Source organism: Pelophylax lessonae (genome assembly GCF_965119305.1).
Source record: "Pelophylax lessonae genome assembly, chromosome: 4".
NCBI classification, from domain to species: Eukaryota; Metazoa; Chordata; class Amphibia; order Anura; family Ranidae; genus Pelophylax; species Pelophylax lessonae.
Genome location: NC_138771.1, coordinates 676,679,678 through 676,697,644, shown reverse-complemented (window position 1 = coordinate 676,697,644; position 17,967 = coordinate 676,679,678).

Here is a 17,967-nt window from a genome sequence, read left to right as displayed (position 1 = left end):
GGTGTAATATGTGTGTGTGGGGGTATATAATGGTGTAATGTGTGTGTGGGGGTATATAATGGAGTAATGTGTGTGTGGGGGTATATAATGGTGTAATGTGTGTGTGGGGGTATATAATGGTGTAATGTGTGTGTGGGGGTATATAATGGTGTAATGTGTGTGTGGGGGGTATATAATGGTGTAATGTGTGTGTGGGGGGTATATAATGGTGTAATGTGTGTGTGGGGGTATAGAATGGTGTAATGTGTGTGTGTGGGGGGGTATATAATGGAGTAATGTGTGTGTTGGGGGGTATATAATGGAGTAATGTGTGTGTGTGGGGGGGTATATAATGGAGTAATGTGTGTGTGGGGGGGTATATAATGGTGTAATGTGTGTGGGGGGTATATAATGGTGTAATGTGTGTGTGGGGGGTATATAATGGTGTAATGTGTGTGGGGGGTATATAATGGTGTAATGTGTGTGTGTGGGGGGTATATAATGGTGTAATATGTGTGGGGGGTATATAATGGTGTAATGTGTGTGGGGGGTATATAATGGTGTAATATGTGTGTGGGGGGTATATAATGGTGTAATGTGTGTGTGGGGGTATATAATGGTGTAATGTGTGTGGGGGGGTATATAATGGTGTAATGTGTGTGGGGGTATATAATGGTGTAATGTGTGTGGGGGTATATAATGGTGTAATGTGTGTGGAGGGGTATATAATGGTGTAATATGTGTGTGTGGAGGGGTATATAATGGTGTAATGTGTGTGGAGGGGTATATAATGGTGTAATGTGTGTGGGGGGTATATAATGGTGTAATGTGTGTGTGTGGGGGGTATATAATGGTGTAATATGTGTGGGGGGTATATAATGGTGTAATGTGTGTGGGGGGTATATAATGGTGTAATATGTGTGGGGGGTATATAATGGTGTAGTGTGTGTGGGGGGTATATAATGGTGTAATATGTGTGGGGGGTATATAATGGTGTAATGTGTGGGGGTATATAATGGTGTAATATGTGTGGGAGGGTATATAATGGTGTAATGTGTGTGGGGGGGGGTATATAATGGTGTAATGTGTGTGTGGGGGTATATAATGGTGTAATGTGTGTGGGGGGGTATATAATGGTGTAATGTGTGTGGGGGTATATAATGGTGTAATGTGTGTGGGGGGTATATAATGGTGTAATGTGTGTGGGGGGTATATAATGGTGTAATATGTGTGTGTGGGGGTATATAATGGTGTAATGTGTGTGGGGCGGTATATAATGGTGTAATGTGTGTGTAGGGGGGTATATAATGGTGTAATGTGTGTGTGGGGGGTATATAATGGTGTAATGTGTGTGTGGGGGGTATATAATGGTGTAATGTGTGTGGGGGTATATAATGGAGTATTGTGTGTGGGGGGTATATAATGGTGTAATGTGTGGGGGGTATATAATGGTGTAATGTGTGTGGGGGGTATATAATGGTGTAATGTGTGTGGGGGGTATATAATGGTGTAATGTGTGGGGGGTATATAATGGAGTAATGTGTGTGTGGGGGTATATAATGGAGTAATGTGTGTGTGGGGGTATATAATGGTGTAATGTGTGTGTGGGGGGTATATAATGGTTTAATGTGTGTGTGGGGGGTATATAATGGTGTAATGTGTGTGTGGGGGTATATAATGGTGTAATGTGTGTGTGGGGGTATATAATGGTGTAATGTGTGTGTGTGTGGGGGTATATAATGGTGTAATGTGTGTGTGGGGGTATATAATGGTGTAATGTGTGTGTGTGGGGGGGTATATAATGGTGTAATGTGTGTGTGTGGGGGGGTATATAATGGAGTAATGTGTGTGTGTGGGGGGTATATAATGGAGTAATGTGTGTGTGTGGGGGGGTATATAATGGAGTAATGTGTGTGTGTGGGGGGGTATATAATGGTGTAATGTGTGTGGGGGGTATATAATGGTGTAATGTGTGTGTGTGGGGGTATATAATGGTGTAATGTGTGTGTGTGGGGGGGTATATAATGGTGTAATGTGTGTGGGGGGTATATAATGGTGTAATGTGTGTGTGGGGGGTATATAATGGTGTAATGTGTGTGTGTGGGGGGGTATATAATGGTGTAATGTGTGTGGGGGGGTATATAATGGTGTAATGTGTGTGGGGGGGTATATAATGGTGTAATGTGTGTGGGGGGGTATATAATGGTGTAATGTGTGTGTGTGGGGGGGTATATAATGGTGTAATGTGTGTGGGGGGTATATAATGGTGTAATGTGTGTGGGGGGGTATATAATGGTGTAATGTGTGTGGGGGGGTATATAATGGTGTAATGTGTGTGTGTGGGGGGGTATATAATGGTGTAATGTGTGTGGGGGGTATATAATGGAGTAATGTGTGTGTGTGGGGGGTATATAATGGAGTAATGTGTGTGTGTGGGGGGTATATAATGGAGTAATGTGTGTGGGGGGTATATAATGGTGTAATGTGTGTGTGTGGGGGGTATATAATGGTGTAATGTGTGTGGGGGGTATATAATGGTGTAATGTGTGTGGGGGGTATATAATGGTGTAATGTGTGGGGGGGTATATAATGGTGTAATATGTGTGGGGGGTATATAATGGAGTAATGTGTGTGTGTGGGGGGGTATATAATGGTGTAATGTGTGTGGGGGGTATATAATGGTGTAATGTGTGTGTGTGGGGGGGTATATAATGGTGTACTGTGTGTGGGGGGTATATAATGGTGTAATGTGTGTGGGGGGTATATAATGGTGTAATGTGTGTGTGTGGGGGGGTATATAATGGTGTAATGTGTGTGGGGGGTATATAATGGAGTAATGTGTGTGTGTGGGGGGGTATATAATGGAGTAATGTGTGTGTGTGGGGGTATATAATGGTGTAATGTGTGTGTGGGGGTATATAATGGTGTAATGTATGTGTGGGGGTATATAATGGTGTAATGTGTGGGGGGGTATATAATGGTGTAATATGTGTGGGGGGTATATAATGGTGTAATGTGTGTGGGGGTATATAATGGTGTAATGTGTGTGTGGGGGGTATATAATGGAGTAATGTGTGTGGAGGGGTATATAATGGTGTAATATGTGTGTGTGGAGGGGTATATAATGGAGTAATGTGTGTGTGGGGGGTATATAATGGAGTAATGTGTGTGTGGGGGTATATAATGGTGTAATGTGTGTGGGGGGTATTAATGGTGTAATGTGTGTGGGGGTATATAATGGTGTAATGTGTGTGGGGGGTATATAATGGTGTAATGTGTGTGTGGGGGGGTATATAATGGTGTAATATGTGTGGGGGTATATAATGGTGTAATGTGTGTGTAGGGGGTATATAATGGTGTAATATGTGTGTGGGGGGGTATATAATGGTGTAATGTGTGTGGGGGGTATATAATGGTGTAATGTGTGGGGGTATATAATGGTGTAATATGTGTGGGAGGGTATATAATGGTGTAATGTGTGTGGGGGGGGGTATATAATGGTGTAATGTGTGTGGGGGGGCGGTATATAATGGTGTAATGTGTGTGTGGGGGTATATAATGGAGTAATGTGTGTGTGGGGGGTATATAATGGTGTAATGTGTGTGGGGGGTATATAATGGTGTAATGTGTGTGTGGGGGGTATATAATGGTGTAATGTGTGTGTGGGGGGTATATAATGGTGTAATGTGTGTGGGGGTATATAATGGTGTAATGTGTGTGGGGGTATATAATGGTGTAATGTGTGTGTGGGGGGTATATAATGGTGTAATGTGTGTGTGGGGGGTATATAATGGTGTAATGTGTGTGGGAGGGTATATAATGGTGTAATGTGTGTGTGGGTGGGTATATAATGGTGTAATGTGTGTGTGGGGGTATATAATGGTGTAATGTGTGTGGGGGTATATAATGGTGTAATATGTGTGTGTGGGGGTATATAATGGTGTAATGTGTGTGGGGGTATATAATGGTGTAATATGTGTGGGGGGTATATAATGGTGTAATGTGTGTGGGGGTATATAATGGTGTAATGTGTGTGGGGGTATATAATGGTGTAATGTGTGTGGGGGGTATATAATGGGGTAATTTTTGTGGGGTGTAGTATAGTCCTGTAATGTGTGTGGGGGGGGTAGTCCTGTAATGTGTGGGGGGGGGGGTAGTCCTGTAATGTGTGGGGGGTAGTCCTGTCATGTGTGGGGGGGGTAGTCCTGTAATGTGTGTGGGGGGGGTAATCCTGTAATGTGTGTGGGGGGGGGTAGTCCTGTAATGTGTGGGGGGGTAGTCCTGTCATGTGTGGGGGGGGTAGTCCTGTAATGTGTGTGGGGGGGGTAATCCTGTAATGTGTGTGGGGGGGGGTAATCCTGTAATGTGTGTGGGGGGGGGGGGGTAGTCCTGTAATGTGTGTGGGGGGAGGGGGTAATCCTGTAATGTGTGGGGGGGGAATGTCCTGTAATGTGTGTGGGGGGGGGGTAGTCCTGTAATGTGTGTGGGGGGGGGGTAATCCTGTAATGTGTGTGGGGGGGGGTAGTCCTGTAATGTGTGTGGGGGGGTAGTCCTGTAATGTGTGGGGGGGGGGGGTAGTCCTGTAATGTGTGTGTGGGGGGGGGGTAGTCCTGTAATGTGTGTGGGGGGGGGTAGTCCTGTAATGTGTGTGGGGGGGTAGTCCTGTAATGTGTGTGGGGGGGGTAGTCCTGTAATGTGTGTGGGGGGGGGGGGTAGTCCTGTAATGTGTGTGGGGGGGGGGGTAATCCTGTAATGTGTGTGGGGGGGGTAGTCCTGTAATGTGTGTGGGGGGGGGTAATCCTGTAATGTGTGTGTGTGGGGGGGGTAGTCCTGTAATGTGTGTGGGGGGGGTAGTCCTGTAATGTGTGTGGGGGGGGTAGTCCTGTAATGTGTGTGGGGGGGGGTAGTCCTGTAATGTGTGTGGGGGGGGGGGTAGTCCTGTAATGTGTGTGGGGGGGGGGGGTAGTCCTGTAATGTGTGTGGGGGGGGGGGGTAATCCTGTAATGTGTGTGGGGGGGGGGGGGGGTAATCCTGTAATGTGTGTGGGGGGGGGGTAATCCTGTAATGTGTGTGGGGGGGGTAGTCCTGTAATGTGTGTGGGGGGGGGGTAATCCTGTAATGTGTGGGGGGGGGTAATCCTGTAATGTGTGTGGGGGGGGGGTAATCCTGTAATGTGTGTGGGGGGGGGGGGGTAATCCTGTAATGTGTGTGTGGGGGGGTATATAATGGTGTAATGTGTGTGGGGGTATATAATGGTGTAATGTGTGTGGGGGGGTATATAATGGTGTAATGTGTGTGGGGGGGGGGGTAATCCTGTAATGTGTGTGGGGGGGGTAGTCCTGTAATGTGTGTGGGGGGGGGTAATCCTGTAATGTGTGTGTGTGGGGGGGGTAGTCCTGTAATGTGTGTGGGGGGGGTAGTCCTGTAATGTGTGGGGGGGGGGGGGGTAGTCCTGTAATGTGTGGGGGGTAGTCCTGTAATGTGTGGGGGGGGTAGTCCTGTAATGTGTGTGGGGGGGGGGTAGTCCTGTAATGTGTGTGGGGGGGTAGTCCTGTAATGTGTGGGGGGGGTAGTCCTGTAATGTGTGTGGGGGGGGTAATCCTGTAATGTGTGTGGGGGGGGGTAATCCTGTAATGTGTGTGGGGGGGGTAATCCTGTAATGTGTGTGGGGGGGGGGGGGTAGTCCTGTAATGTGTGTGGGGGGAGGGGGTAATCCTGTAATGTGTGGGGGGGGTAGTCCTGTAATGTGTGTGGGGGGGGGGGTAATCCTGTAATGTGTGTGGGGGGGGGGTAGTCCTGTAATGTGTGTGGGGGGGGTAGTCCTGTAATGTGTGTGTGGGGGGGGGGGTAGTCCTGTAATGTGTGTGGGGGGGGTAGTCCTGTAATGTGTGTGGGGGGGTAGTCCTGTAATGTGTGTGGGGGGGGGGGTAGTCCTGTAATGTGTGTGGGGGGGGGTAATCCTGTAATGTGTGTGGGGGGGGTAGTCCTGTAATGTGTGTGGGGGGGGGGGTAATCCTGTAATGTGTGTGGGGGGGGGGGTAGTCCTGTAATGTGTGTGGGGGGGGGGGGGTAGTCCTGTAATGTGTGTGGGGGGGGGGGGTAGTCCTGTAATGTGTGTGGGGGGGGGTAGTCCTGTAATGTGTGTGGGGGGGTAGTCCTGTAATGTGTGTGTGGGGGGGGGGTAATCCTGTAATGTGTGTGGGGGGGGGGTAGTCCTGTAATGTGTGTGGGGGGGGGGGTAGTCCTGTAATGTGTGTGGGGGGGGGGGTAGTCCTGTAATGTGTGTGGGGGGGGTAGTCCTGTAATGTGTGTGTGGGGGGGGGGTAATCCTGTAATGTGTGTGTGGGGGGGGGGTAATCCTGTAATGTGTGTGGGGGGGGGTAATCCTGTAATGTGTGTGGGGGGGGGGGGTAGTCCTGTAATGTGTGTGGGGGGGTAATCCTGTAATGTGTGTGGGGGGGGGTAGTCCTGTAATGTGTGTGGGGGGGGGGGTAGTCCTGTAATGTGTGTGTGTGGGGGGGGGGGGGTAGTCCTGTAATGTGTGTGGGGGGGTAGTCCTGTAATGTGTGTGTGGGGGGGGGGTAATCCTGTAATGTGTGGGGGGGGGGGGGTAATCCTGTAATGTGTGTGTGGGGGGGTAGTCCTGTAATGTGTGTGGGGGGGGGTAGTCCTGTAATGTGTGTGTGGGGGGGGGGGGGTAGTCCTGTAATGTGTGTGGGGGGGGGGTAGTCCTGTAATGTGTGTGGGGGGGGGGTAGTCCTGTAATGTGTGTGGGGGGGGGGGGGGTAGTCCTGTAATGTGTGTGGGGGGGGGGGGTAGTCCTGTAATGTGTGTGGGGGGGGGGTAGTCCTGTAATGTGTGTGGGGGGGGGGTAGTCCTGTAATGTGTGTGGGGGGGGGGGGGGTAGTCCTGTAATGTGTGTGTGGGGGGGGGTAGTCCTGTAATGTGTGTGGGGGGGTAATCCTGTAATGTGTGTGGGGGGGTAGTCCTGTAATGTGTGGGGGGGGTAGTCCTGTAATGTGTGTGGGGGGGGGGGGTAGTCCTGTAATGTGTGTGTGTGGGGGGGGGGGGGTAGTCCTGTAATGTGTGTGGGGGGGTAGTCCTGTAATGTGTGTGTGGGGGGGGGGGGGTAGTCCTGTAATGTGTGGGGGGGGGTAATCCTGTAATGTGTGTGGGGGGGGTAGTCCTGTAATGTGTGTGGGGGGGGGGTAGTCCTGTAATGTGTGTGTGTGGGGGGGGGGGTAGTCCTGTAATGTGTGTGGGGGGGTAGTCCTGTAATGTGTGTGTGTGGGGGGGGGGGTAGTCCTGTAATGTGTGTGGGGGGGGGGTAGTCCTGTAATGTGTGTGTGTGGGGGGGGGGGGTAGTCCTGTAATGTGTGTGGGGGGGGGGTAGTCCTGTAATGTGTGTGTGGGGGGGGGGGGGTAGTCCTGTAATGTGTGTGGGGGGGGGGGGGTAGTCCTGTAATGTGTGTGGGGGGGGGGGGTAGTCCTGTAATGTGTGTGGGGGGGGGGGGTAGTCCTGTAATGTGTGTGTGGGGGGGGGGGGGTAGTCCTGTAATGTGTGTGGGGGGGGGGGTAGTCCTGTAATGTGTGCGTGGGGGGGGGTAGTCCTGTAATGTGTGTGGGGGGGGGTGTAGTCCTGTAATGTGTGTGGGGGGGGTAATCCTGTAATGTGTGTAAGGGGGGGTAGTCCTGTAATGTGTGTGGGGGGGTAGTCCTGTAATGTGTGTGGGGGGGGGGTAATCCTGTAATGTGTGTGTGGGGGGGGGGGGGGGGTAGTCCTGTAATGTGTGTGTGTGGGGGGGGGGGTAGTCCTGTAATGTGTGTGGGGGGGGTAGTCCTGTAATGTGTGTGGGGGGGGGTAGTCCTGTAATGTGTGTGTGGGGGGGGGTAATCCTGTAATGTGTGTGTGGGGGGGGGGGGGGGTAGTCCTGTAATGTGTGTGGGGGGGGTAATCCTGTAATGTGTGTGGGGGGGGGGGTAATCCTGTAATGTGTGTGGGGGGGGGTAGTCCTGTAATGTGTGTGGGGGGGGTAATCCTGTAATGTGTGTGGGGGGGGGGGTAATCCTGTAATGTGTGTGGGGGGGGGGTAGTCCTGTAATGTGTGTGGGGGGGGGGGTAGTCCTGTAATGTGTGTGGGGGGGGGGGGGGGTAGTCCTGTAATGTGTGTGGGGGGGTAGTCCTGTAATGTGTGTGGGGGGGGGGTAATCCTGTAATGTGTGTGGGGGGGGGGGGGGTAGTCCTGTAATGTGTGTGGGGGGGGTAGTCCTGTAATGTGTGTGGGGGGGGTAGTCCTGTAATGTGTGTGGGGGGGGGTAGTCCTGTAATGTGTGTGGGGGGGGGGGGTAGTCCTGTAATGTGTGTGTGGGGGGGGGGGGGTAGTCCTGTAATGTGTGTGGGGGGGGTAGTCCTGTAATGTGTGTGTGGGGGGGGTAGTCCTGTAATGTGTGTGGGGGGGGGTAGTCCTGTAATGTGTTGGGGGGGGGGGGTAATCCTGTAATGTGTGTGGGGGGGGGGGGGGTAGTCCTGTAATGTGTGTGGGGGGGGGGTAGTCCTGTAATGTGTGTGGGGGGGGGGGGTAGTCCTGTAATGTGTGTGGGGGGGGGGGGTAGTCCTGTAATGTGTGTGGGGGGGGGGGGTAGTCCTGTAATGTGTGTGTGTGGGGGGGGGGTAGTCCTGTAATGTGTGTGGGGGGGGGGGTAGTCCTGTAATGTGTGTGGGGGGGTAGTCCTGTAATGTGTGTGTGTGGGGGGGGGGGTAGTCCTGTAATGTGTGGGGGGGGTAATCCTGTAATGTGTGTGGGGGGGGGTAGTCCTGTAATGTGTGTGGGGGGGGGGTAGTCCTGTAATGTGTGTGTGGGGGGGGGGTAGTCCTGTAATGTGTGTGGGGGGGGGGGTAGTCCTGTAATGTGTGCGTGGGGGGGGGGTAGTCCTGTAATGTGTGGGGGGGGGGGTGTAGTCCTGTAATGTGTGTGGGGGGGGGTAGTCCTGTAATGTGTGTGGGGGGGGGTAGTCCTGTAATGTGTGGGGGGGGGTAATCCTGTAATGTGTGTGGGGGGGGGGGTAATCCTGTAATGTGTGTGGGGGGGGGTGTAGTCCTGTAATGTGTGTGGGGGGGGTAATCCTGTAATGTGTGTGTGTGGGGGGGGGTAGTCCTGTAATGTGTGTGTGGGGGGGGGTAGTCCTGTAATGTGTGTGGGGGGGGGTAATCCTGTAATGTGTGTGTGTGGGGGGGGGTAGTCCTGTAATGTGTGTGTGGGGGGGGTAGTCCTGTAATGTGTGTGGGGGGGGGTAGTCCTGTAATGTGTGGGGGGGGGGGTAATCCTGTAATGTGTGTGGGGGGGGGTAGTCCTGTAATGTGTGTGGGGGGGGGGGTAATCCTGTAATGTGTGTGTGGGGGGGGGGGGAATGTCCTGTAATGTGTGGGGGGGGGGTAGTCCTGTAATGTGTGTGGGGGGGGGTAATCCTGTAATGTGTGTGGGGGGGGGGGGTAATCCTGTAATGTGTGTGGGGGGGGGGGTAATCCTGTAATGTGTGGGGGGGGGGTAATCCTGTAATGTGTGTGTGTGGGGGGGGGGTAGTCCTGTAATGTGTGGGGGGGGGGGGTAATCCTGTAATGTGTGTGGGGGGGGTAGTCCTGTAATGTGTGGGGGGGGGGTAATCCTGTAATGTGTGTGTGGGGGGGGGGTAGTCCTGTAATGTGTGTGGGGGGGGTAGTCCTGTAATGTGTGTGTGTAAGGGGGGGTAGTCCTGTAATGTGTGTGGGGGGGGGTAATCCTGTAATGTGTGTGTGGGGGGGTAGTCCTGTAATGTGTGTGGGGGGGGTAGTCCTGTAATGTGTGGGGGGGGGGGGTAATCCTGTAATGTGTGTGTGGGGGGGGGGGAATGTCCTGTAATGTGTGGGGGGGGGGTAGTCCTGTAATGTGTGTGGGGGGGTAGTCCTGTAATGTGTGTGGGGGGGGGTAGTCCTGTAATGTGTGTGTGTAAGGGGGGGTAGTCCTGTAATGTGTGTGGGGGGGGGTAATCCTGTAATGTGTGTGTGGGGGGGTAGTCCTGTAATGTGTGTGGGGGGGGGGGTAATCCTGTAATGTGTGTGGGGGGGGTAGTCCTGTAATGTGTGTGGGGGGGGGGGGTAATCCTGTAATGTGTGTGTGGGGGGGTAGTCCTGTAATGTGTGTGGGGGGGGGTAGTCCTGTAATGTGTGTGGGGGAGGGGAGGAGGAGGGGAGGGGAGGAGGGGGGGTGAAGGGTATAAAGGTCGATGCTCAGTGCACTTCTGATAAATGACACAAGGTGGCAGCACATGGAGACTCCCCTCTTACTGGCAGTACATGTAGGGGGCACTTAGTTGGGGGCTATGAGACCTTTAACTCTTCTGGGAAGGCGGTCCACAAGGTTTAGGGGTGTGTCTATGGAAATGTTTCACCATTCTTCCAGAGGTCAGGCACTGATGTTGGATGAGAAGGCCTGGCTCGCAGTCCCATAGGCATTCTATGGGGGTGAGGTCAGGACTCTGTGCAGGCCAATCATGTTCCTCCCCCCCAAACTCACTCCTCCATGTCTTTATGGACCTTGCTCTGTGCAATGATGTGGGGGAGGGGCAGTATGGAGGACACATCATTGTAGCTGTGCTGTGTAAAGCGATCCCATACTTCTATCACTACTCAGTGTGAGGTCTGCCATCCCATAATGGGTGTATGGGGGCGGGGCCATGTCTGCCCGGCCTCAGCGCCCCCTGCTGTTCCTCATTATGATTGGCTCTTCTATCCAATACAACACTCGTTACCTCTAAGGGCGGAGAATGTTCTTCCATCCACCAATCACTGACTACAAAGTTACCCCTCCCCCGATGAAGGAGACATAGAGACGCTGAAACGCGTTGGGTAGAGGATGTCAGATTGGATCATCACCGATTCAGTTCTCCATCTCATTATATTTCACCTTTCCTGTCTGTTACCGATAATTCCTAATAAATATCCGTTTTCATCAATTTATCTGTTAGCTGCCTATAAATTCCGATCATACACCATACAATCTGATTGTACAATCTGCTCTACACCATACAATCTGATTGTACAATCTGCTATACACCATACAATCTGATTGTACAATCTGCTATACACCATACAATCTGATTGTACAACCTGCTATACACCATACAATCTGATTGTACAACCTGCTATACACCATACAATCTGATTGTACAATCTGCTATACACCATACAATCTGATTGTACAACCTGCTATACACCATACAATCTGATTGTACAACCTGCTATACACCATACAATCTGATTGTACAATCTGCTATACACCATACAATCTGATTGTACAACCTGCTATACACCATACAATCTGATTGTACAACCTGCTATACACCATACAATCTGCTATACACCATACAATCTGATTGTACAATCTGCTATACACCATACAATCTGATTGTACAATCTGCTATACACCATACAATCTGATTGTACAATCTGCTATACACCATACAATCTGATTGTACAATCTGCTATACACCATACAATCTGATAAATTTATATGGTGAAATATAATAGTTTGCCCAACCAGCTGTGCAATGACAATAATTAATAAATAATAAATATAGAATTTGCAAAATCCAAGTGATTGGCGCTTCTCTATATTAATAAAATGCAAGTGTCCCTGCGTCCGTCCCTGCGTCCGTGGAAATGTTCTACTGCGCATGTGCCGCACGAACAGCCGCTGGGATGCAGAGACCACCGGCCGCTGCTGGGTGGGCGTGTATACGAGCGGATCCCCGCCCACCTTTCAACATCCGCCTCAGTATTGGCTGTGGAAGGAAACCACACCTAGGAGGCGGAGAAGACCGCGGCTTCTGTCTCATAATACCTCCCATGGAAAGATCCATCTGACAGGAGCTCCGTCATGGGTCAGGAGAAGAGGCAGGCGCCGGGGGATCTGGATAGAGACGCTAGAGACCATGACCGGCCACACACACAATCCGCACACCGACCAATCGACCGAACTCACTGACAGCTCCGAGTCCAGGCAAAGAGCAGCAAGACTACAACTACGGAGAGCGGCCGGAGACAAATCATCTCTGCCTGAGGAAACCACCGCCATCTACTGGCCAACTGTGAGTATTACAACTGGGAATTCACCTCACAGGGCTGAGGACAGAAATCACCTCATCATATATTGTGATATCCTACATACACCCCAATATAATCACCTCATTATATACTATACACCCCAATATAATCACCTCATCATATACTATACACCCCCAATATAATCACCTCATTATATACTATACACCCCAATATAATCACCTCATTATATACTATACACCCCAATATAATCACCTCATCATATACTATACACCCCAATATAATCACCTCATCATATACTATACACCCCAATATAATCACCTCATCATATACTATACACCCCAATATAATCCCCTCATCATATACTATACACCCCAATATAATCACCTCATCATATACTATACACCCCAATATAATCACCTCATCATATACTATACACCCCAATATAATCACCTCATCATATACTATACACCCCAATATAATCACCTCATTATATACTATACACCCCAATATAATCACCTCATCATATACTATACACCCCAATATAATCACCTCATTATATACTATACACCCCAATATAATCACCTCATCATATACTATACACCCCAATATAATCACCTCATCACATACTATACACCCCAATATAATCACCTCATCATATACTATACACCCCAATATAATCCCCTCATCATATACTATACACCCCAATATAATCACCTCATCATATACTATACACCCCAATATAATCACTTCATCATATACTATACACCCCAATATAATCACCTCATCATATACTATACACCCCAATATAATCACCTCATCATATACTATACACCCCAATATAATCACCTCATCATATACTATACACCCCAATATAATCACCTCATTATATACTATACACCCCAATATAATCACCTCATCATATACTATACACCCCAATATAATCACCTCATTATATACTATACACCCCAATATAATCACCTCATCATATACTATACACCCCAATATAATCACCTCATCATATACTATACACCCCAATATAATCACCTCATTATATACTATACACCCCAATATAATCACCTCATCATATACTATACACCCCAATATAATCACCTCATTATATACTATACACCCCAATATAATCACCTCATCATATACTATACACCCCAATATATTCACCTCATCATATACTATACACCCCAATATAATCACCTCATCATATACTATACACCCCAATATAATCACCTCATCATATACTATACACCCCAATATAATTACCTCATTATATACTATACACCCCAATATAATCACCTCATTATATACTATACACCCCAATATAATCACCTCATCATATACTATACACCCCAATATAATCACCTCATCATATACTATACACCCCAATATAATCTCCTCATCATATACTATACACCCCGATATAATCACCTCATCATATACTATACACCCCAATATAATCACCCCATCATATACTATACACCCCAATATAATCACCTCATTATATACTATACACCCCAATATAATCACCTCATCATATACTATACACCCCAATATAATCACCTCATCATATACTATACACCCCAATATAATCATCTCATCATATACTATACACCCCAATATAATCACCTCATTATATACTATACACCCCAATATAATCACCTCATCATATACTATACACCCCAATATAATCATCTCATCATATACTATACACCCCAATATAATCACCTCATCATATACTATACACCCCAATATAATTACCTCATTATATACTATACACCCCAATATAATCACCTCATTATATACTATACACCCCAATATAATCACCTCATCATATACTATACACCCCAATATAATCACCTCATCATATACTATACACCCCAATATAATCACCCCATCATATACTATACACCCCAATATAATCACCTCATTATATACTATACACCCCAATATAATCACCTCATCATATACTATACACCCCAATATAATCACCTCATCATATACTATACACCCCAATATAATCATCTCATCATATACTATACACCCCAATATAATCACCTCATTATATACTATACACCCCAGTATAATCACCTCATTATATACTATACACCCCAATATAATCACCTCATCATATACTATACACCCCAATATAATCATCTCATCATATACTATACACCCCAGTATAATCACCTCATTATATACTATACACCCCAATATAATCACCTCATCATATACTATACACCCCAATATTATCACCTCATCATATACTATACACCCCAATATAATCACCTCATTATATACAATACACCCCAATATAATCACCTCATTATATACTATACACCCCGATATTATCACCCCATCATATACTATACACCCCAATATAATCACCTCATCATATACTATACACCCCAATATAATCACCTCATTATATACTATACACCCCAATATAATCACCTCATTATATACTATACACCCAAATATAATCATCTCATCATATACTATACACCCCAATATAATCATCTCATCATATACTATACACCCCAATATAATCATCTCATCATATACTATACACCCCGATATTATCACCCCATCATATACTATACACCCCAATATAATCACCTCATCATATACTATACACCCCAATATAATCACCTCATTATATACTATACACCCCAATATAATCACCTCATTATATACTATACACCCAAATATAATCATCTCATCATATACTATACACCCCAATATAATCACCTCATCATATACTATACACCCCAATATAATCACCTCATCATATACTATACACCCCAATATAATCACCTCATCATATACTATACACCCCAATATAATCACCTCATTATATACTATACACCCCAATATAATCACCTCATTATATACTATACACCCCAATATAATCACCTCATCATATACTATACACCCCAATATAATCACCTCATCATATACTATACACCCCAATATAATCACCTCATTATATACTATACACCCCAATATAATCACCTCATTATATACTATACACCCCAATATAATCACCTCATCATATACTATACACCCCAGTATAATCACCTCATCATATACAATACACCCCAATATCATCACCTCATTATATACTATACACCCCAATATCATCACCTCATTATATACTATACACCCCAATATAATCACCTCATCATATACTATACACCCCAATATAATCACCTCATCATATACTATACACCCCAATATAATCACCCCATCATATACTATACACCCCAATATAATCACCTCATCATATACTATACACCCCAATATTATCACCTCATCATATACTATACACCCCAATATAATCACCTCATTATATACTATACACCCAAATATAATCATCTCATCATATACTATACACCCCAATATAATCACCTCATTATATACTATACACCCCAATATAATCACCTCATCATATACTATACACCCCAATATAATCACCTCATCATATACTATACACCCCAATATAATCACCTCATCATATACTATACACCCCAATATAATCACCTCATCATATACTATACAGTTCACATTCCTTCATCATAACTCACCTACACTGACACAGATCTTATCTCATGGATCCCACTCTCCCTCCGGCTAGAAGGTGTATTCCGTGTGTACAGTGGAGAGGGGAGGGGCCTCTTACCAGGGCAGCTAATCGGCTTCCATGTACAAGTGAATTACTTTGCTTGTACACTAAAGAGAGAAGCTGATTAGCTGCCTGGGTCAGATGCCACTCCCCTCTCCACTGAACACAAGGAAGTGACCTGCTAGCCGCAGCCAATTAGCTGCCTGGGTCCGAGGCTCCTCCCCTCTCCACTCTACACAAGAAAGTGACCTGCTAGCCTGAGAGAGATCCCAAACTTCAGCTATCGGTGACCTGACCGCCCGGCGGCGACCAGAGAACACCGGGACAAAGCCCCGGGACACAGACTGGACGGGACAAGGGTCTGAAAACCGGGACTGTTGGCAGCTATGTATACCAGCACCAGTGGGTTCAAAATTAATAATAAAACAATATATATATATGTATATATTGTATGTATGTGTGTTTGTGGGTGTATGTGTATATATATATATATATATATATATATATATATATATATATGTAGCGCTATTTTGGTCACTCTTGGCGGCTACTGGGGTATGATGAGTACTGGGGTATGATGAGTACTGGGGTATGATGAGTACTGGGTTATGATGAGTACTGGGGTATGATGAGTGCTGGGGTATGATGAGTGCTGGGGTTTGATGAGTACTGGGGTATGATTAATACTGGGGTATGATGAGTACTGGGGTATGATGACTACTGGGGTATGATGAGTAATGGGGTATGATGACTACTGGGGTATGATGACTACTGGGGTATGATGACTACTGGGGTATGATGACTACTGGGGTATGATGACTACTGGGGTATGATGAGTGCTGGGGTATGATGAGTGCTGGGGTATGATGAGTACTGGGGTATGATGAGTGCTGGGGTATGATGACTACTGGGGTATGATGACTACTGGGGTATGATGACTACTGGGGTATGATGACTACTGGGGTATGATGACTACTGGGGTATGATGAGTGCTGGGGTATGATGAGTGCTGGGGTATGATGAGTACTGGGGTATGATGAGTTCTGGGGTATGATGAGTACTGGGGTATGATGACTACTGGGGTATGATGACTACTGGGGTATGATGACTACTGGGGTATGATGAGTACTGGGGTATGATGAGTAGTGGGGTATGATGAGTCCTGGGGTATGATGAATACTGGGGTATGATGAGTACTGGGGTATGATGAGTACTGGGGTATGATGAGTCCTGGGGTATGATGAATACTGGGGTATGATGAATACTGGGATATGATGAGTACTGGGGTATGATGAATACTGGGGTATGATGAATACTGGGATATGATGAGTACTGGGGTATGATGAATACTGGGGTATGATGAATACTGGGGTATGATGACGCCATACTGGGGTATGATGAGTACTGGGGTATGATGAGTGCTGGGGTATGATGAGTACTGGGGTATGATGAGTACTGGGGTATGATGAGTCCTGGGGTATGATGAATACTGGGGTATGATGAATACTGGGGTATGATGAATACTGGGGTATGATGAGTACTGGGGTATGATGAGTACTGGGGTATGATGAGTGCTGGGGTATGATGAGTACTGGGGTATGATGAGTCCTGGGGTATGATGAATACTGGGGTATGATGAATACTGGGGTATGATGAGTACTGGGGTATGATGAGTGCTGGGGTATGATGAGTACTGGAGTATGATGAGTACTGGGGTATGATGAGTACTGGGGTATGATGAATACTGGGGTATGATGAGTACTGGGGTATGATGAATACTGGGGTATGATGAGTACTGGGGTATGATGAGTGCTGGGGTATGATGAGTACTGGAGTATGATGAGTACTGGGGTATGATGAGTACAGGGGTATGATGAATACTGGGATATGATGAGTGCTGGGGTATGATGAGTACAGGGGTATGATGAGTGCTGGGGTATGGTGACTACTGAGGTATGATGAATACTGGGGTATGATGAATACTGGGGTATGATGAGTACTGGGGTATGATGAGTGCTGGGGTATGGTGACTACTGAGGTATGATGAATACTGGGGTATGATGAGTGCTGGGGTATGATGAATACAGGGGTATGATGAATACTGGGGTATGATGACGCCACCTGTGTAGTATATAGGAGCAGAGTATATAATCTGTGTGATCAGGACAGGATTTATAGTAAGCTCAGTGCCTCCACTCAATCAGGGATTGTGATTAGCAAGTGAAATCCCAATTCAGAAAACATTTCCATATAG